At 40.9% G+C, this 21,995-nt stretch overlaps 1 protein-coding gene across 1 annotated transcript in view; it reads right to left on the reverse strand.

The window, feature by feature from the left end:
- LOC111960274 (inactive ubiquitin carboxyl-terminal hydrolase 53) overlaps positions 1–9,898 on the reverse strand; it is a 67,736-nt gene extending 57,838 nt beyond the window's left edge. Inside the window, exon 1 of the mRNA XM_023982195.2 lies at positions 9,330–9,898. The gene's annotated coding sequence lies outside the window, so the exon portion shown is untranslated. The remainder of the gene's footprint in view (positions 1–9,329) is intronic.
- Positions 9,899–21,995: the final 12,097 nt, after the last annotated feature.

The raw sequence follows: 21,995 nt of genomic DNA on the forward strand, positions 1-21,995 counted from the left end.
GGAAACATCATGCTTTGGGGCTGTTTTATTGCAAAGGGACCAGGTCGACTGATCCGTGTAAAGGAAAGAATGAATGGGGCCATGTATCGTGAGATTTTGAGTGAAAACCTCCTTCCATCAGCAAGGGCATTGAAGATGAAACGTGGCTGGGTCTTTCAGCATGACAATGATCCCAAACACACCGCCCGGGCAACGAAGGCGTGGCTTCGTAAGAAGCATTTCAAGGTCCTGGAGTGGCCTAGCCAGTCTCCAGATCTCAACCCCATAGAKAATCTTTGGAGGGAGTTGAAAGTCCGTGTTGCCCAGCAACAGCCCCAAAACATCACTGCTCTAGAGGAGATCTGCATGGAGGAATGGGCCAAAATACCAGCAACAGTGTGTGAAAACCTGGTGAAGACTTACAGAAAACATTTGACCTCTGTCATTGCCAACAAAGGGTATATAACAAAGTATTGAGATAAACTTTTGTTATTGACCAAATACTTATTTTCCACCATAATTTGCAAATAAATTCATAAAAAATCCTACAATGTGATTTTCTGGATTTTTTTTCTCATTTTGTCTGTCATAGTTGAAGTGTACCTATGATGAAAATTACAGGCCTCTCTCATCTTTTTAAGTGGGAGAACTTGCACAATTGGTGGCTGACTAAATACTTTTTTGCCCCACTGTACATTTAAAGACTTGTAGCATTATGATTTGTAAACAAATTATGATTTGTAAACAATATATCATCCTGTCTTGTTGGAGTAGTGAAGAGAAGAGTGTTGCGGAAAAATATTGTCACGCATTGTGTTTTATTGGCAAATGTTTTAGTGGCATGGTGCACCCAAAATAAAAGTACTTATCGCACAGCATAAAAAACATTTTGCATATTCGAGAGGCAAGCCCACGTATGTTCTGGCTCTGCCTCGGGCCCAACCCATCAGTTTCTGGGACCAATCAGAACGATTAGAATGTGTTTGCGTTATAGAAATGGTCAGGGAGGTACTCAGATCCAGACTCGCTGCAGAGAAGAAACTAGTTAGACCAATCGGTTTTCAATTTCGATTTTGTGATCAACACGACGTATTRAAAAACAACACTAAAAATAACCTATGACAGCTTTCCTTTTTTATTTAAAACATTTCCATAACGGGATATTCGGTAATTCCTGCACTGAACACAAGGTGTGCTGTTTTCAAATCCCACTAATCCGAAGGTTAGCATTGCTAAGAAATACATGTAAAATCTCATAGAGAATACTAACTAAATGTTATACAGTCTGACCTAAACTATACAAGTAACTAAAAAAATGCTACTCACAGTTTGCTGCACACGCAAAACAAATATTAAACAGCAAGGCTCTTGATCCAGGAGGGGATTCTCTGCTGTTACCAAGCAAAGCTTGATTTTGGATGAAGCGAGATAGCTAACCAGCTACTAAATTAGCAAACCAAATGCACAACTGCAGAGCATTTAGCACATTTTAGACAGTTAACTTAAATAGTTATACGATATCTAGCCGGCAAACATTTAGTTGTGAATTCCATACTGTAACTAGATCACCTGGTGCGCATGCTGCACCACAGTGAGTGACTCACAAGGCTTCGGTCTCTCATCGTTGTGTGCTTGTAAACAAACACCACGTGACTGGGAACTACTGGTAAGCTTCATAATGACATTTACATTTAAGTCATTTAGCTGACGCTCTTATCCAGAGCGACTTACAAATTGGAAAGTTCATACATATTCATCCTGGTCCCCCCGTGGGGAATGAACCCACAACCCTGGCGTTGCAAGCGCCATGCTCTACCAACTGAGCCACACGGGACCACGTGACAAATTATGTGACAGGTGTAAGGCAGAACGCAATCTTCTTTATCTCCTAAAGTATTGCACAAGTTGACTCCAGGTATTTACTTACAAAGTAGCTACAGGGCTCCCGAGTGGCGCAGCGGTCTAAGGCACGGCATTGCAGTGCTAGAGGTGTCACTACAGACCCTGGTTCAATCCCGGGCTGTATCACAACTGGCCGTGATCTGGAGACCCATAGAGCGGGGCACAATTGGCACCGCGTCGTCCGGTAAAGGGGAGTGTTTGGCCGGAGGGCTTTCCTTGGCTCATCGCACTAGTGCCTCCTTGTGGCGGGCCGGGCGCCTGCAGGCTGACCTTGGTCATCAGGTGAACAGTGTTTCCTCCAACACATTGGTCAGAGGAAACCTTCTAATTGCAGTCGCTGTACTCATAATATACAGGAGATCGATCGCCTTATGGCGAGGATTGCCGTGCTGCAAGCCCAGCTTCAAGCCCAGCTTCAGACATTTATCGTTAGGCAAGGGTAATTTAAGTGTAGGAAAGGATGAAACAGCGTCTGTGCCAACAACAAGTACAGATAGTAGTATAAATCCCCTCGCACAGTCCCCACAGCCAGACAATTTTCTCATGGCTTCTGGAAGGAAATGCTGTAGGAATGCTCAACCGGTATCGCTCATTCAGCTGACAGAAACTTTAAACCGGTTCTCCCCATTAAGCAATGGGTCGGAGTCAGAGGCCGAGCCTTCTCTGGTCTCTCATCTTCCCGCTACGGGGTCTGAGACGCTGAAGGCTCCCACCATTAGCTCTGACAAATTGAAAACCCTAATCATTGGTGACTCCATTACCCCGCAGTATTAGACTTAAAACAAATCATCCAGCGATCATACACTGTTTACCAGGGGGCAGGGCTACCGACGTTAAGGCTAATCTGAAGATGGTGCTGGCTAAGGCTAATCTGAAGATGGTGCTGGCTAAGGCTAAAACTGGCGAGTGTAGAGAGTATAGGGATATTGTTATCCACGTTGGTACCAACGATGTTAGGCTGAAACAGTCAGAGATCACCAAGCGCAACATAGCTTCAGCGTGTAAATCAGCTAGAAAGATGTGTTGGCATCGAGTAATTGTCTCTGGCCCCCTCCCAGTTAGGGGGAGTGATGAGCTCTACAGCAGAGTGTCACAACTCAATCGCTGGTTGAAAACTGTTTTCTGCCCCTCCCAAAAGATAGAATTTGTAGATAATTGGCCCGCTTTCTGGGACTCACCCACAAACATGACCAAGCCTGGCCTGCTGAGGAGTGAGGGACTCCATCCTAGCTGGAGGGGTGCTCTCATCTTATCTACGAACATAGACAGGCCTCTTAACTCCCATAGATCCACAATGAGATAGGGTTCAGGCCAGGCAGCAGTCGGTTAGCCAGCCTGCCATCTTAGTGGAGTCTGCCACTAGCACAGTCAGTGTAGTCAGCTCAGCGATCCTCATTGAGACCGTGTATGTGCCTCGATCTAGGTTGGGCAAAACTAAACATGGAGGTGTTCGCCATTGCAATCTCACTGGAATAAAGACATCCTCCATTCCTGAAAGAGATTGTGATATCTCCCATCTCAAAAAAGGGCTACTTAATGTTAGATCCCTCACTTCCAAGGCAGTTATAGTCAATTAACTAATCACTGATCATAATCTTGATGTGATTGACCTGACTGAAACATAGCTGAAGCCTGATGAATTTACTGTGTTAAATGAGGCCTCACCTCCTGGTTACACTAGTGACCATATCCCCCACGCATCCCGCAAATGCGGAGGTGTTGCTAACATTTATGATAGCAAATTTCAATTTACAAAAAAAAAAGACTGCTTCTAGTCATGAAATCTATGCAGCCTACTCAATCACTTTTTATAGCTACTGTTTACAGGCCTCCTGGGCCGTATACAGCGTTCCTCACCGAGTTCCTTTAATTCCTATCGGATCTTGTATTCATGGCAGATAATATTCAAATTATTGGTGACTTTAATATTCACATGGAAAAGTCCACAGACCCACTCCAAAAGGCTTTCGGAGCCATCATCGACTCAGTGGGTTTTGTCCAACATGTCTCCGGACCTACTCAATGCCACAGTCATACTCTGGACCTAGTTTTGTCCCATGGAATAAATGTTGTGGATCAAAATGTTTTTCCTCATAATCTTGGACTAATCGGACCACCATTTAAATAAGTTTGCAATCACAACAAATAATCTACTCAGACCCCAACCAAGGATCATCAAAAGCTGTGCTATAAATTCTCGGACAACCCAAAGATTCCTAGATGCCCTTCCAGACTCCCTCCACCTACCCAACAACGTCAGAATACAATAATCAGTTAACCACCAAACGGAGGAACTCAATTTAACCTTGCGCAATACCCTAGATGCAGTTGCACCCCTAAAAACATTTGTCATAAGAAACTAGCTCCCTGGAATACAGAAAATACCCGAGCCCTGAAGCAAGCTTCCAGAAAATTGGAACGGAAATGGCGCTTCACCAAACTGGAAGTCTTCCGACTAGCTTGGAAAGACAGTATCGTGCCGTATCGAAGAGCCCTCACTGCTGCTCGATCATCCTACTTTTCCAAGTTGAGGAAAATAAGAACAATCCAAAATTTATTTTTGATACTGTCGCAAAACTAACTAAAAAGCAGCATTCCCCAAGAGAGGATGGCTTTCGCTTCAGCAGTGATACATTCATTCATTCTTTGATGAAAAGATCATGATCATTAGAAAGCAAATTACGGACTCCTCTTTAAATCTGCGTATTCCTCCAAAGCTCAGTTGTCCTGAGTCTGCACAACACTYCCAGGACCTAGGATCAAGGGAGACACTCAAGTTTTTTAATACTATATCTCTAGACACATTAATGAAAATAGTCATGGCCTCTAAACCTTCAAGCTGCATACTGGACCTTATTCCAACTAAACTACTGAAAGAGCTGCATCCTGTGCTTGGCCCTCCTATATTGAACATAATAAACAGCTCTGCATCCACCAGATGTGTACCAAACTCACAAAATGGGCAGTAATAAAGCCGCTCTTGAAAAAGCCTAGCCACCTTGCTTCTACACCTGCACTGCTTGCTGTTTGGGGTTTTAGGCTGGATTTCTGTACAGCACTTTGTGACATCAGCTGATGCATTATAAATAAATTTGTTTGATTGATTGGTGTGGCTGGCTTCCAGATTAAGCAGACGGGTGTAAAGAAGAGCGTTTTGGCGGGTCATGTTTCGGAGGCGACTCAACCGTCGCCTCCTGAGCCCGTTGGAGAGTTGAAGCGATGAGACAAGATTGAAATTGGGGAGAAAAAGGGAGTAAAATAAAAAATATATAAAAAAAGTCAAATAAAATCATTGCGTGGTGTTCTCCAAATACCCCAGTATGCGGTAAGCCACCCAAGCCTACAGACAATAGCTTCGGTTTTTCTAAGGTTGACAAGAGAGATTTCTCCCATGTGTGGCTGACAGTTGCACATTGTCATCAAGGTTTGTTTGTGTTGTCTTCATCAATGGAAAGATGGGTGGATATTTCCAAATGGAGTGACATAGGTCTACATTTAGCATGAAAGCACTTAGTAAGAGACTTGTCTCAGCAACTTGACACCGGTCAGTCAAGCTGACCTTCTCTGTGCTGACCATTTCCAACGTGCACTCAATACTTCACTAAATAATTCATTTAAAGCTGCCACCAGGCGTAACTGTGGTGCTAAAAAGCAGCGAGGTGAGAAAGTGAAGAGAAAACCGACATTTATTGACATTGTCCCTCACACTCAGTCAGCATCTGCCTCATTTTGCMTCATACACAAATGTTGGCTTCCATTGGTTTCGGTCGAAAACGCTTGTGTATATCACAATCCCTAGATGTTGCTGATGAAACAAAGAAATCCTCAAACATTTTAGACCATGTAATAATGAAAGCTGACTACTCGGAAACCTTGCTCAGCTATGGGGAAATAAAACAATATTCTGTTGAAAATCATGAAATAACAGAACGAAACAAAAAATGTGTGAATTCCCTGAGGACTGGAGACGGGGGAAACAATGCAAGCGGACGTCTCTCGAGCGGCCTTCCTGCCAAAAGCTCGCTGCATTCCAGCACACGGTCGCCACTTTGAACCCTGTGAAACTGAACAGGTCACCCACACCTCGCTGAGTCACTCAATGAACGACCCCCTTCTGTCACAGCGACAATGGAAAAGGGAGAGAACAAAAGTACATGTTCCCAAAACCGGACCCTGCTTTTTTTTTAAGGCTCTGATTGAAATATAACATCCTCCCTTGGACTGTTCAGACTACTTCCTAAATGTCTCACTGCTTCCCATGACTTGCCAATAAATGTCAGTGCGACAGCGTTGGCCAAAAACTTTTTCCCTTTTTAAAACAGATTAATGAGTTTATTCTGTTCCAGCAGCTAAATGAAATGCTGCATGCGGAGGTCAGGTGGTTTAAGTGCACTCTGGAACAGCCCTTTTTAAATGGCACAGTCTAAGATTTCAGTCATTTATAAGCAAAATATGTATAGCTTCAAAACATGTTTTAAAAAGTAATGTTGCTCTCATGGAATGYCATTTTTTAGCACTACAGTGAAAAAGTTAATGGATTTTCAGTTTAGTTGGTGGTCCTACATCCTACAGAGTGAGGCTTTAATGAATGGATGATGCAGCTGCTGACATAGACCAACAGATGGGACACAAGTTATCATCCATGCCAGGTACCCTTCAAATCAAACCTCCAATAGTGCTGATTATCTATGGGAACTAGCTAGTGAACTGCACTCCATTGAGAGTTAGCACTTTCTCTTGTCCGATTGGTACTTGATTTGACTATCCCAGTGAAGCACATAACAAATATCACACCCCCAAACTTCCATCGACAACAACAGTGAACTGACATAGTCCTCTGAAACAACTCTGGGAAATGCATTATGTAACATGGGCCATGCTGCTATAAACATTAGCTGTTTTTTCAGCATGCCATTATCTTCTAATCTACCTTACTGGTTCCAATGAAAATATCCCACAGTAAAGTTTGGTATGATGAAAATACATTGTGGGCTAAAAACAGCACAGCATTATCTAGCGGTGTGCAATAAAGGTAATTATGTCACAGCAGGATAATACAAATGTTGATGTGTTATATCGAGGAGTGTGTATGTGTGATGTAAAATAGAGAACGAGTAATCCATAATTTCTGAATGAAGTCTTCTTTCCAATATATGCATTGTGATGGAAAGACATTTGCTACCTTGTTCTGAAATAAAGTATCTTTCCTATCAATTAAACTGAAATTGGAGCATCGTAAAATGTGAAAATCCAGCCCTGCCACCCTCTAGGCTTATTTTTGTCCCACAATAGATAAGTAGGCTAATCGTAACACCTTCCAATTGAGTTTAATTCTTAACGTGAACACCACCCTTTCTCACATCTGAATAATTCAAACAATCAGACAAACCCACAATGTATATTAAGTACAATTTAATATACTCAATTCTAAACCATTAGTTTCTGATAAGATGATTTTCATTCAGTTTGTAATACCTTACACACCACTCAAGGTTTGAATGAGCTTTATGCCTGTGAGGAATATAAAAAGATAGCTATCTAATAATGGCAAAAATCACACAATCAAGGGAATATTCTTGAGGTGTCTGATGTTTGATGACAGGATGAGGTGTTCATTTGCTAGCAAGGCTTTCGGGGGAAAAGAAGGTGTCGTAGAACAATGCATATCACAAACTCACTGGGGACTCGGGAGTTGAGTACAAATTGTACTCACTGGTCATACAAAAGATACAGTATTTCAAAAGCACGGCACTATGTGGAAAAATGACTAATTGACTGTCTGCTTATCACTCAGACGTTTGCTGAATGTTCTGTAAAAGTGAATCATGATATAATCATGTTAAAACAACTTTGTTATTGGCAGTGTTGAGAAACTAGTGCTGGTCATCATGACAAATATAAAAAGGTATGCTAAAGTAACTGTCTTGTGTTTCCAGATTTCTATATGACCTAGAATTAATTAATTATGAGTGAAATAGTTATCCTTCCAAAAAAATGGTAATTAYGAAGACCCATGTGGTTTCTGGGTTGGAATAGTGTGAGCGTTTACCAAACTACAGAATGGTATGGGCGTATACCGGTCATTAAAAATATGAATGTAAGTAGACCGCTGCTTGGGCCGCTTATCCTTCTCAGGAGTATGACATCTTACTCTATGAGGAAATAGCAACCATTTTTGAAAGTCTGTTTGAGATGCAAGTGTTTTTTTCTCCAATTTATGCTTTGGTCACATACGAGTATAGAACGAGTCAACAACATTATTTAGGTATGAGCTATCATAATATGAACTTTAAAAAGTGAGATTTTCACTGGACAGTTACTTTAATTGGGTACAGTCAAATCAGTTTGGAAGTAGGAAAGTCTTCTCCAATTCATTCCGGATTATTACAGGCACATTTCTCTATCAGATAATGGCACAAATCTATAATTAAATGGTTGATACAGAACAGTGTTTCGCAAATCCAGTCCTTGAGTGCCCCCAACAAATGCAATAGTTTCAACAAAATGAAACTATTGAATTTGACAGGTTACTTAGTCAATGTTGCTGGAGTCAATGTTGCTGTTACCCCAAATCTAGTCCTCGAGTACCCATCACCAGCACACCTGACTCAACTAATTATCAAGCCCTRAGTTGAATCAGGTGAGTTTATCTAGGCTACAACAAAAAATGTGCGCTGTTGGTGGGTACTCGGACTGGAGTTGGGAAACACTGCGGGCCTACTTGAACTGACAGTCTGATGCAACTTGTGCAAATTAATGGAAATGCTTAAGCGTAGATCTGCATGATTATTTTTAATAACCTGTCACATTTATTAGTATCATTTTGTTTCAATTACAACAGTATTTTGGCCTACTTGTAGCGGATTTTAAAACGTAACACGATTGACCAGGCTCACAAAARATCGCATAGCCTATGAGGGACTTGAGTTTGAGGCTCAATTTCAATAACCTAAGTAAATTTGCGGAATTGTTGTCAGTGTCAACCGGCTATGTGACAAGCTAGACTAGTCTTTGTTCATATGTTATGTTGCTACAATGTCACAAGGGCAATAATGAAAGACTGTTGTCAAGCCGGGCATTTCCACAATATTTAGTATAGGTTCTTATAGAAATAAAATGTAAGCTTTTATTTCACGCACTACCGATACCGCACTAATGCATATTGTTGACGTTTTTGTTTTGAATAACGTCGGAAGTTAATCAGCGATATCATACGTTTCAGATGAGTTTACCTGTAATTCAGGTACATTTCCGCCTCATGCGCGTTGTGCCACAGTCAAAACAAATAGGAACTCGGAAATCCGACCTCAAGACCATTGACGTCATGATTTGACATCGTTTTTTCCGGGTTTCCAGTTGTTTTGAAAACACATTTGATGCAGGAAAATGGCCAGGGAAAAGTTTGAAGAACAACCCAACCTAAACCAAAAGAACACCCCAACACTCACCTTTTAAAATAATGACCAATATCTCCAGCAGTAGGTATATCCAAGGTAGTTAATCGGCAGGATCTTCCAAATGTATTTTTTGTTAATTCTTGAACTGGGAACGGCTGGAGTTTCAGTGAAACCAGAGTGGAAATTGACGTAGCCTAGTGTCCCAATTCCAGCAGTCGTTGCGCGTGGTTACAATTCTTAGATGTCGCGTTATAAATGAAACCAAATAACTAAAAGAATAGCACGTGTAACAATTTAGCTGTAATCGTCTTTACGGTCTTTCTTCAATCAGAATTCCAGTTTTTGTCACTAGCCCTCCCATTCACTTGCAGTATACCGGTTTTAAGAGTCGTGTGTGTTTCTGTTGCAGTTTGAGCAATGGTCGGCTTCCGCACCTGAAATATTGGATTAGTGATGTTTTCAGAGCTGCGAGGTCAAACCCCGCCTCTGGAGCACTGTATTTACTGCAACCGTCTGTACTGTGCTGTACTCTACTGAGACACGTTTGCATAGGAAGCAATCCCAACTGCCTGCGAGCGAAGGGAGGAGTTTCACGGTACTTTTCACCGTCAATCAAGCAGGTAATACCCAGTAGGCAAAACTGTGGTTCAGAATATGTTAGTTTAACGTCTTTTTAATACGTCTTGTTCTGGTCGCAAACTAGTTGAAAAAAAAAAAAATGTTATGTGACTTTTTTTCTGACCACCATATGACCAGCTGGTCATAATTTTTACCACTATATTATGTGCTATATTATGCACGTAATGACCACCACCTGACTACAGTTTATTACCTACTGTAAAAAGTATTGCAGAGGACAAAGTTTGATATTGAAAACATTGATAATTACATTTCTATGTGTTACCATAGGCATCAATTCAAGTTTAAATCTGCAACATCTTCTTACATTTAGATATAGATCAAGCAATGGCAAAAACAAATCTACATCACCATTTTTTTGCACATCTGCATACAGTAGTTGTTTCATAATTCACCCACAGACATTACATGCGTAGAGAGACTGGGACAGAATATATARATATATAATCAAATKAAATCAAAATGTTTCTGTCATATGCGCTGAATACAACATGTAGACCTTACAGTGAAATGCTTACTTACACGCCCTTAACCAACAATGCAGTTTTAAGAAAATATTTAGTAATAACACAATAAAATAACAATAACGAGACTATATAAAGCCATTTTGTTTTGTTATACTAATTAGAATGGTGTGATTGAGTAAATCCTCATCAAGGACCTCTGAGCACAGAAGGCGATCTGGAGCATAGTGGCCCTCTTGAAGAGAGGTGTGATGGGTCAGATCTGCAGTGAAGCGAATCAGCGCATTACAACGTCATCAATTTGAGATTGTAAAATAACTAGAAAATGACATTCTTGACAAAACTTTGGACTTAGCTGGCTAAAAGTATTTCCATGGTACCAGTTAAAGAAGTTTGTGGCAGTTATAGCTTAGAGATGTCTTCAAAAAAGAGCAACTTGCTCATATACATACTTTGCATTCTCCTCCACCATGGCGGTCAGAGGCCCGCAACACATCAACCAATCAATGACACTTACAGTAAGCAATAAAATAAATAAACAATTGGCATAATGTGGGCATGCAGGACATGACAGAACAGTAACGTARAGTCAAATATTTGTAACAGATTCTACAAAAAAATGTAAGGTCGCAGCCCCCCACATTAACTTACCAACTGCAATGGAATGGAGGAATGGTAGCAACGGCATGTTTGGTCCTCTGTGCCTTTGTATTGAAGTGGGACATTAATTAATTGATCATCAATCTGAAACATTTTAAGAAAGAGGATATCAAAATTAGCCTAGTTCGATAATGATCATTTTTATGTTTAAAGAGAAAATATAGATACAATAAAATATTWTATTTTTCACAAGTTGTCTTTCATATCATTGCTGGATTTTATTTGCTTTACAAACGTATATTAGAATAGGAATAGAATAGGTCACTAATAACTGAGAGGGTAGCCAAGTACTGCTGTAGAGGCCATGCATCAGGTCATTGACATGTTTTAGGAACTGTAAAGGTGGAGATGGATCATGAGTAGCCATTATCTAAAGTCTTCACTTAGTCTAGCAAGTACATTGACTATGTTGCCCCTCAGCAATCTGGCAGACAGACAGAGACAGACAGGCATATAGAAAGAGAGCCTATGTTTTACTGTCTATTTACATTACTTTGTCAGCAGGCTGAATAACTTCTGTACTTCTTCCCTTTGTTCCATCCTTCCATCCACGATAGAAGATTCCTGCAACAAAAGAGAATCATGAATGGAAAAAGGCAGTTGAGAGGTGTAAAGTTAGAATGAGTGTTGGGGGGCAGGGATAGTATCTTAAAATATATCCTATTGTCAAAAACAAAATACACAAAAATACAAGAGACCCTGATAAATCAAGAAAATCTTCACATCCATATTGGGGTACACACACAAAATCAATGTTTCCTATATGTGTATTTATCAACCATCTCTCTCTCTCTCACACACACACAATGTTGACATAACAATGTTTTCTAAAGTTATTGTGATCATCTCTCTTTCTTCCTACCTCTTCCTCCCTCCCTCCCTCCCACCCACACACACACACACACACACACATTTACTGTCATTAACTAAACCTATATCAAAAAGCTAGCTAGCTACAACCAATGGCTACAACAGCTAAATATATATATATACATTTGAAGTCGGAAGTTTACCTACACCTTAGCCAAATACATTTAAACTCAGTTTTTCACAATTCCTGACATTTAATCAGAGTACAAATTCCCTGTCTTAGGTCAGTTAGTATCACCACTTTATTTTATGAATGTGAAATGTCAGAATAATAGGAGAGAGAATGATTTATTTCAGCTTTTATTTCTTTCATCACATTCCCAGTGGGTCAGAAGTTTACATACACTCAATTAGTATTTGTTAGCATTGCCTTTAAATTGTTTAACTCGGGTCAAACGTTTCGGGTAGCCTTCCACAAGCTTCCCACAATAAGTTGGGTGAATTTTGGCCCATTCCTCCTGACAGAGCTGGTGTAACTGAGTCAGGTTTGTAGGCCTCCTTGCTCGCACACGCTTTTTCAGTTCTGCCCACAAATTTTCTATAGGATTGAGGTCAGGGCTTTGTGATGGCCACTCCAATACCTTGACTTTGTTGTCCTTAAGCCATTTTGCCACAACTTTGGAAGTATGCTTGGGGTCATTGTCCATTTGGAAGACCCATTTGCGACCAAGCTTTAACTTCCTGACTGAGATGTTGCTTCAATACATCCACATAATTTTCCTCCCTCATGATGCCATCTATTTTGTGAAGTGCACCAGACCCTCCTGCAGCAAAGCACCCCCACAACATGATGCTGCCACCCCCGTGCTTCACGGTTGGGATGGTGTGCTTCGGCTTGCAAGCCTGACCCTTTTTCCTCCAAACATAACGATGGTCATTATGGCCAAACAGTTCTATTTTTGTTTCATCAGACCAGAGGACATTTCTCCAACACGTACGATCTTTGTCCACATGTGCAGTTGCAAATCGTAGTCTGGCTTTTTTATGGAGGTTTTGGAGCAGTGGCTTCTTCCTTTCTGAGCAGCCTTTCAGGTTATGTCGATATAGGACTAGTTTTACTGTGGATATAGATACTTTTGTACCTGTTTCCTCCAGCTTCTTCACAAGGTCCTTTGCTGTTGTTCTGGCATTGATTTGCACTTTTCGCACCAAAGTACGTTCATCTCTAGGAGACAGAACGCATCTCCTTCCTGAGCGGTATGACGGCTGCGTGGTCCCATGGTGTTTATACTTGCGTACTATTGTTTGTACAGATGAATGTGGTACCTTCAGGRGTTTGGAAATTGAGTGGTTGAAAAACGAGTTTTAATGACTCCAACCTAAGTGTATGTAAACTTCCGACTTCAACTGTATATATGTTTTTCCTTTTGTGAATTAACTCACAATTTTTTCKCKCTTACTAGCTCTGACTTTGTTGATAGCTACTTTATTGAGGAAAAATGTGACTGTMATATGGTGTTGTCCCACCTAGCTATCGTAAGATGAATGCACTAACTGTAAGTCACTCTGGATAAGAGTGTCTGCTAAATGACTAAAATGTAGTGCCGAGTCTCAAACGGAATAGGCCTGAGCACACCGTGTTCATTGGGTACCGTATGCCTTGAGACCKTTACCCACTTTGATGCGCTCTGCCAGCTGTTGTTTGCCAACTGTGCTAAACTGAGTCATGCAAACCCTGCTMGAAAAAAACACTCTCATTTGAATCATTATAATGGTTATAGTGTCTTATATCCACTGGGTGCATGGCCCACAAACACTATGCACGTGTTTTATGTAGGTTGGTGTCTATTAATTGGTGTCATGAAAAATATGTCTTAATCTGTTTGTGATCTGGTTATAAGGCGTCTCGACCAGATACTAACCAAAAAAATATGTCTTCATCACATTGTATGCCCACTGGGATYTGCCTTTACTAATGTGGTTTCAAGTCGGTTACCATACTGGTTTCAGGTGTGGAAAAAGAGTCATATGCATTTTTATATTATTTATACAGGTTGCCTACTGCTTATAAGCTACACACAGCCTACAGACGCCAGCAATGTGGCGACTATTAGGCCTACAKCACTGCTTGAAGATTATGAAGAACTGAAATCAGTTGTACAACAATGTGATATAGGACTCCTGTTACCCAAACACCATCTGCCCAATCCTGTTATATAAAGAAAGCAATGGAATACAATTAAAGCATGTTTTTGTTGAGCGCAAATATTGTGCATTCAATTCTTGTATTATATTCTTTAGTATAGGCTACTTTGCCACACGTCTGTATTTTACTAGTAGCCTTTAACAGTGCTTGTTCACACTATGCAGATGTGTCTGTCTGTCTGTGTGTCTCTATTTTGTGTGTGAGAGGGCATGTGTGCACGTCTGTTAGAAGTTCCTCTGTGTTGATGCCATTCTTATTTCCTTCATGGAAATAGAAAATGTAACTCATTAACCCATAGCGCTTGGAGAAAGAGGGGTTAAACAAGGTCACATCCATCCCAGAGACAAACCGTGAGGTCATTTAAAGATCTCGTAATTAAAATCAAATACAACTTTTARGGGTCATTCTTTGAATTGTTGACCAAACACGAATACTACATGATTGTCACTCAGAAACACAATTTGGCTGTGGCTTTATTAWCTCATGACAGGAAAAATACATTTAGGCACTCTTTTTATAAATGGCCACAGACTTGCAAAGTTAATCTAACCACAGCTTTCCACCATCTGTTTCTTCTTAATTCCCAGATTCGGAAGCTCTTTGAATGGCTTCCATATACTGCTTAACAGWTTTTTTAGGGTGCAATTAATTTTGTTGATAATCTTGAAGGTTCTGAAGAAYTGTTATAAGTGTTATCAGCTACCTGAATTTGGAACAGTTTAAAGAGATGAAATGTAATTTTTGCTGCTTTGGGCTCAGGTTCTATCGATCCACTTTAATGCAGTGAAGATCCCACTCTAGATACAATTGGTTGTACAATCCAATATGGGCTAATTATTTTCAGGTGGGCCAAAGGTCTCACAAGCTCGTGCTTGATAGACATTGTCTTTCAAACAATGCTGTCCAATGGCAAAGAGTGGTCAAGGAAATTGGACGTGGTGATCAATTGATTCAATTGATCAATTTGATTTGACTGTGCGATTAAAGGGGGTCATAGCGTATCTGAGTGGCCCAGGCTTTCCCCAGGAAATACTTGTGAGCCYTAGATGAGGCAATGTCTTGTCCCTCAGCCAACGTTTCCCTGGGAGACACATAGTGCTTCCTCTCAGACCAGGGAACAAGTTTAGCAGTGTGTTAATCATTTTAAGCGKTATGAGCTAAGAGCCCACGCCACTGAGCCCTTATCTATAATCACCAATTCAAAACCATGCAAAGGACACTGGCTTTTTACAGCGTGGGAGTGGACGTTARTCCCTCACTCCGTGGCGATTGTGTCGTCTGTTGGGGCACTATGCAAATTGTAGTGGGTCTAGGGTGTCAGGTAAGGTCYAGGTGATATGATCCTTAACTAGCTTCTATCAGACTGGGATAGGTAGAGATTGAATATGTCAGGTAACACTCAAGCCAGCTGGTCTGCACATGCTCTGAGGACATGACTTGGAATGCCGTCTGGTCCGGGCAGGCTTGCGAGGGTTAACATGCTTGAATGTTTTACTCACGTGGGCCACAGAGATCGGGAGCACACAGTCGTCATGAGCGGCTGGGGTCCACGTGTTGTTTTTCTTGAAGGAGAACAGGTGTTTTAGCTTGTCCGGGAGCGAGGCATCAGGCTGCCTTTCCCTTTACAATCCATGATTATGTGGAGTCCCTGCCACATGCGTCTTGTGTCTGTCCCTGTACTGATGTTTTGCCTCTTTGATTGCCTTACTGAGGTCATAGCTGGTCTGTTTGTACATGTCCATATTCCCAGTCACCTTGCTGTGGTTAAATTCAGTTTTTGCGCAAATGCTGCTATCTATCCACAGTTTTTTGGTTTGCATAAGTTCTAATCATCACGGTAGGAACAACATCTTCTATGCACTTCCTGATAAACCCAGTCACCGAGTATGTGTATACATCGATACTATTCTCAGAGGTAACCCGGAACATTTCCCAGTCTACGTGATCAAAACAGTCTTGAAGCATAGATTCCGATTGGTCAGACCAACATTGAACAGTCCTTACCACGGTTGCTTCATGCATACGTTTCTGCCTATAGGCGGGGAGGAGCAGATGGAGGCGTGGCATGATTTGCTGAAGCGAGGMCCTTGTAGCCATCCCGGAAGGGAGAGTAACAATGGTCAAGCGTGGTCTCTATGTGTAGCACAGTAGATGTGTTGATAMAATTTCAGGAGCTTTTTCATTAGATCTATGCCATATTTCATAACAATGAGGATAGGCATTAAACTGCCGGGAAAGCAGCCAATTTTATTTGCCTTTACATACTTTTCAAGTTTATTAAGCTCCGAATGAGTGAGTTTTTCTACCCACACACACAACCCACCCATGCAAAGTATAGCTTTCCGAATTAGAGACCAAACAGTTAGTGAATGCAAATCTAACAGCAAACCAAGCCACTGATAGTCAATACTACCCTGCTTTGGCTGGGTTGTGAGGAGCATTTTAATAGAAAATTAATTACTTAGACTTTGCCAGCTCTGCTGTCTCAAGGAGACACTGACTGTACAGTATATAGTAAATGGCCCGCTGAGAATTTCTGCCTCTGCTTGCCCTGACTTCTCACCTTGAGAAAATCCCCCAGTGAACAGCTAGTGATTTGCTGAACACAGTGCCTTGCCCAGAGGCTCAAATGACAAACCCATCTCCTCTGGCGCCCCACCAACCCAAGCCATTTTCCCACAATTCCCAACACTGTAGATAAAAGCAATAAGCTGCATTCAATCATTTGGAGTTATCAGGAAAATMACATCTGACACCTCTCAGATCCAAATGATATGTTTTCATTCACTTAGTTTGAACTGTTGATGTTTCTCTCACAGCTAGCCATTTAGGTTAGCATGACCCAATGTGCCTAACAAACATATTGACCAATCCCCTTGGTGGAGAGAAATCAGCTCATGTTTATTTTTGGATTAGTTGGGCTGGTCACCATGCGGCTAAATGCTGTTTCACCCCAAATGCAGCCATTTGATGGACAGCTGGGATATTTTCAGCATCACTGTCTGGTTTTTCAAACCCATACTTGTTTCTATTATTGGTAATGGGCAGATGTTGTTTGGAAACGGGGACAACCGCTAGCGTTAAAAAACAGGGCCACATTGTCGGGKTTGCTCCTTTCAGAACTGTTAAAACGTACAAGAAAAGACGTAATACAGGCTGTTGATGTTGTGGCATATAAACCAGATGTTGTGGCCTACTAAACCTATTGACTGGAGAATGCATTTTGCTTTTCAAATTATATTACTTGACTCTCCTATCTACTGTACATGTGATTATAGGTACAAGGTATAAAAGCTCCAATAGAATATACATGTCCATGAGTTACTGTCAGGTTTTAGGAAAATAGCCATCACATTGAGGTGCACTCCTTCTACAATCTCTGCCTAGTTAGCAAACACAGAAGTGCCCCTTTGTGGGATTGCCGGGTACTCACAGAAAATGCAGATGCTGCAAATGAGACATGTACTGTACTAATGTGTGTACAGTACATCTGTGTGTGAGGGTGTGTCCGTATCAACCCGGTTAACTAGCTCTGCCCATTCACCAAGGAACCATCCAGAGACCATTGGCTGTTTGTAATCATGATTGACATCGACCAAACTAATTCATGACAGGACTCCGAACGTATTCTCCAAAACGCCCTTCTTATTCACAATGTACCCACCAATGTCCAAACCAAGGCATCAGAACATGTTGTTTCCTCTAAAACACTATGGGTAGTGCTATTATTGAATTACCACTAACTAGCAGCTCATACAATGTGAATACCCCGAGTTACATAAGAGAGAGATTAGAGATGCTTCATTGCCACAATCGAGGCCATGGGAGGTAATGCGGCTATTGACTGGGAAACTGCTAGGCCTATATTTATCCAGGAATTATAATCTGGTAATGATGATGGTTTTGAAACAAAACCACTTGTCAGCTTTCTCATAGAAAAGAAGAATAGATACATTTTTTGGGGGGGGGATTGTACGTTCTCTTGACTGGTTTTGTCCCTGGAACACATTGATCCATCAAATAACATAATTTGGATGTATGAATTAGAGGTCGACCGATTAATCGGAATGGCCGATTAATTAGGGAAGATTTCAAGTTTTCATAACAATCGGTAATTGCCATTTTTGGACACTGATCATGGCTGATTACATTGCATTCCACGAGGAGACTGCGTGGCAGGCTGACTACCTGTTATGCGAGTGCAGCAAGGAGCCAAGGTAAGGTGCAATCGTTGCACGAATGTACCTAACCATAAACATCAATGCCTTTCTTAAAATCAATACACAGAAGTATATTTTTTTAAACCTGCATATTTCGTTAAAAGAAATCCAGGTTAGCAGGCAATATTAAACTYGGGAAATTGTGTCACTTCTCTTGCATTCATTGCACGCAGAGTCAGGGTATATGCAACAGTTTGGGCCGCCTGGCTAGTTGCGAACTAATTTGCCAGAATTTTACGTAATTATGACATAACATTGAAGGTTGTGCAATGTAACAGGAATATTTAGACTTATGGATGCCACCCGTTAGATAAAATACGGAACGGTTCCGTATTTCACTGAAAGAATAAACGTTTTGTTTTCGAAATTATAGTTTCTGGATATGACCATATTAATGACCTAAGGCTTGTATTTCTGTGTGTTATTATGTTATAATTAAGTCTATGATTTGATAGAGCAGTCTGACTGAGCGGTGGTAGGCAGCAGCATGCTCGTAAGCATTCATTCAAACAGCACTTTCGTGCGTTTGCCAGCAGCTCTTCGCTGTGCTTCAAGCATTGCACTGTTTATGACTTCAAGCCTATCAACTCCCGAGATTAGGCTGGTGTAACCGATGTGAAATGGCTAGCTAGTTAGCGGGGTGCGCGCTAATAGCGTTTCAATCGGTGCCGTCACTCGCTCTGAGACCTTGAAGTAGTTGTTCCCCTTGCTCTGCAAGGGCCGCGGCTTTTGTGGAGCGATGGGTAACGATGCTTCGAGGGTGACTGTTGTCGATGTGTTCCTGGGGCGAGGAGAGGGACAGAAGCTATACTGTTGCACTGGCAATACTAAAGTGCCTATAAGAACATCCAATAGTCAAAGGTATATGAAATACAAATGGTATAGAGAGAAATAGTCCTATAATTCCTATAATAACTACAACCTAAAACTTCTTACCTGGGAATATTGAAGACTCATGTTAAAAGGAACCACCAGCTTTTATATGTTCTCATGTTCTGAGCAAGGAACTTAAACGTTAGCTTTTTTACATGGCAAATATTGCACTTTTACTTTCTTCTCCAGCAGTTTGTTTTTGCATTATTTAAACCAAATTGAACATGTTTCATTATTTATTTGAGGCTAAATWGATTTTAATGATGTATTATATTAAGTTAAAATAAAAGTGTTCATTCATTATTGTTGTAAATGTCATTATTACAAATAAATAAATAKAAWTTTAAATCGGCCGATTAATCGGCCTTTTTTGGCCCTCCAATAATCGGTATCGGTATCGGCGTTGAAAAATCATAATCGGTCGACCTCTAGTATGAATGTATCATATCATGCACAGGACAAGTAGTCCAAGTGTGTTGAGGATCTTGAAGAGGCACTCAAACTTTTGTCTAATTTCAGCCAGTAGTTTTGAAAGGGCGGGCTCACGAGCCGAAACGAGTCCCGTTGTTTGTGTACTATGTTATCCAATTGTGTACCATGTCATCAATTTCGTGTGATATATGAATTTGTTGTGCTTAAGATCCCGTAGTGCATCTTTAATAAGCAAGAACAAGGTAGGCATAGATATTGCTTAACATAGTGGAATGTATATCAGCTCAACATGCATCACCATGAATTTGCATGTAGCATGACAGCAGTATGAAATCAAAGAAATTAGTACAAAGAAACCGCTGGTGCAGGTGAAGTATCTTGATAACAAGTGTTAAGTCAACAGGGARGACTTCGAACAGTGTAGACATACAGTAGCTATATTCATTTACTTTAATCATTCATCTCCAACATCTTTATCTGCCTTTTTAGAAAAAGATTCACATTATTCGCCTGCTCTCTCACCGTTGAGTAGACTTGCACCGCTGCCGTTAGCTGTTAACTGCTGCAGGGAGGGGAGTAAAGGGGGTGACGTAAGCAAAAAAAATGGGCAATTGACCATGTTAACTTTGGCTCGCAGCCAAGGGGTGACTGTGATATATTTTGCTGCTGTGTTTGCTGTATCCGTGGCAGCCCGGGCTCCGGCACTAGTCGTGGAAGTGATGCCGTCTCCTCAGTACGGTCTGTTAAGGAAATAAATGGCCTCCGCCATCATGGTTGGCCGAGGCCATTTATGAGTAACGACATTTATTATTCTTTCCACTGAGACGTCTTCAGAAATCAGGGGCGGTTCCTCATTCCCATTCATGTTGCTTTGTATGGACAAAAGCTCCTGGAATTCCACAGGATTTTTTTATCCTCAAATTTCTGCTCTTGAACCAGGAAAGGGCATTCGATTGTCCAAGGGGAAGCTGTTGTCTTAATTCCAAGCCATACGTTTGTTTGCCTAGAAAGCATGTCAGTCGCTAGTAAATCCATCACTATTTCCAGGCCATTATCCAATGAGAGGTTAATATACAGTCGGGTCTGAAATGATTAACACCCTTGATAAAGATGAGCAAAAATGACTGTGTAAAATAAATAATTCAAATATTGAGCTATAATGTATGCTCAAAAAAATGTGTACGTTATATTATGTTATACTAATACAATTGCTCAGAGAAAGAGATTTTGTTAACAAGTAATAAAAACAAATCTCAGCCTTTTTCAAAAATATTTGGAGAACACATTGGGAGGGATCTTGACCATTCCTCCATACAGAAACCTTCCGGAACCTTGATTTCCTTCGTCTGTGCGTATGGACTGCCCTCTTCAATTTAAACCACACATTTTCAATGGACACTAAGATTTTTGGGGTCAATTAACAATTTCTTTGTGGATTTTGATGTGTGCTTGGGATTAAGGTCTTGCCAAAGCCATTTTTTTTTATCCATATGTTTTGTTTTTCCTTACCGACCAAGTTTCCTCATCTTCCTACCTCCTGCTCCTACCAGTTTTGGATTTGTTCTCTCTTTTATTCCCCCTCCCTCCCTCATTTCTGTCACGTTCGTTATAGCGATGAGACCAAAGCGCAGCGTGATTTGAATACATCTTCTTTAATGAAGAAAGAACACAGAACGAACTATACAAAAACAACGTGACACTATAATATAATAGTGCTGACACAGGCAACTAACCATAGACAATCACCCACGAAATACTCAAGGAATATGGCTGCCTAAATATGGTTCCCAATCAGAGACAACGATAAACAGCTGCCTCTAATTGAGAACCAATCTAGGCAACCATAGACATACAAAACACCTAGACTAGTAACAACCCCATAAACATACAAAAACCCTAGACAGGACAAAAAACATATATCACCCTTGTCACACCCTGACCTAACCAACAATAATAAAGAAAACAAAGAATACTAAGGTCAGGGCGTGACAATTTCCCCCATCTATCTTTGTGTTTATTTTGTTTGTAGTAAGCTAATCATTAATGATGGGGGACTGAAGCTTTGATACGTGTCATCCTGTCGATCACTGTTTGACCCCATGACATCTTTCCCAAAAAACGACTACAATGATTGGTCGAAAACGTATTGACAGTCAAATACAGGTCCGCCCTTTATGACATTTTGAGTCACACCACCCGTGAAGCCTATTCCCTCTCACCCTTTCACCCTACCTCATTAGTAACCCTATACCAACCCATTGACCTCGGGATATTTTCCCGAGGTCACCCGCTGCGAGATAGACCACCTGCTGTGTCCATTTACTAGCACCGGGCCAAAGTCTACAGTACAGTAAATTTACAGTACACTATATTATTTACATATCTACAGTATTGTTAATAATAATAATAATAA

This window comes from Salvelinus sp. IW2-2015, linkage group LG37 (assembly GCF_002910315.2).
Source record: "Salvelinus sp. IW2-2015 linkage group LG37, ASM291031v2, whole genome shotgun sequence".
Taxonomy (NCBI): domain Eukaryota; kingdom Metazoa; phylum Chordata; class Actinopteri; order Salmoniformes; family Salmonidae; genus Salvelinus; species Salvelinus sp. IW2-2015.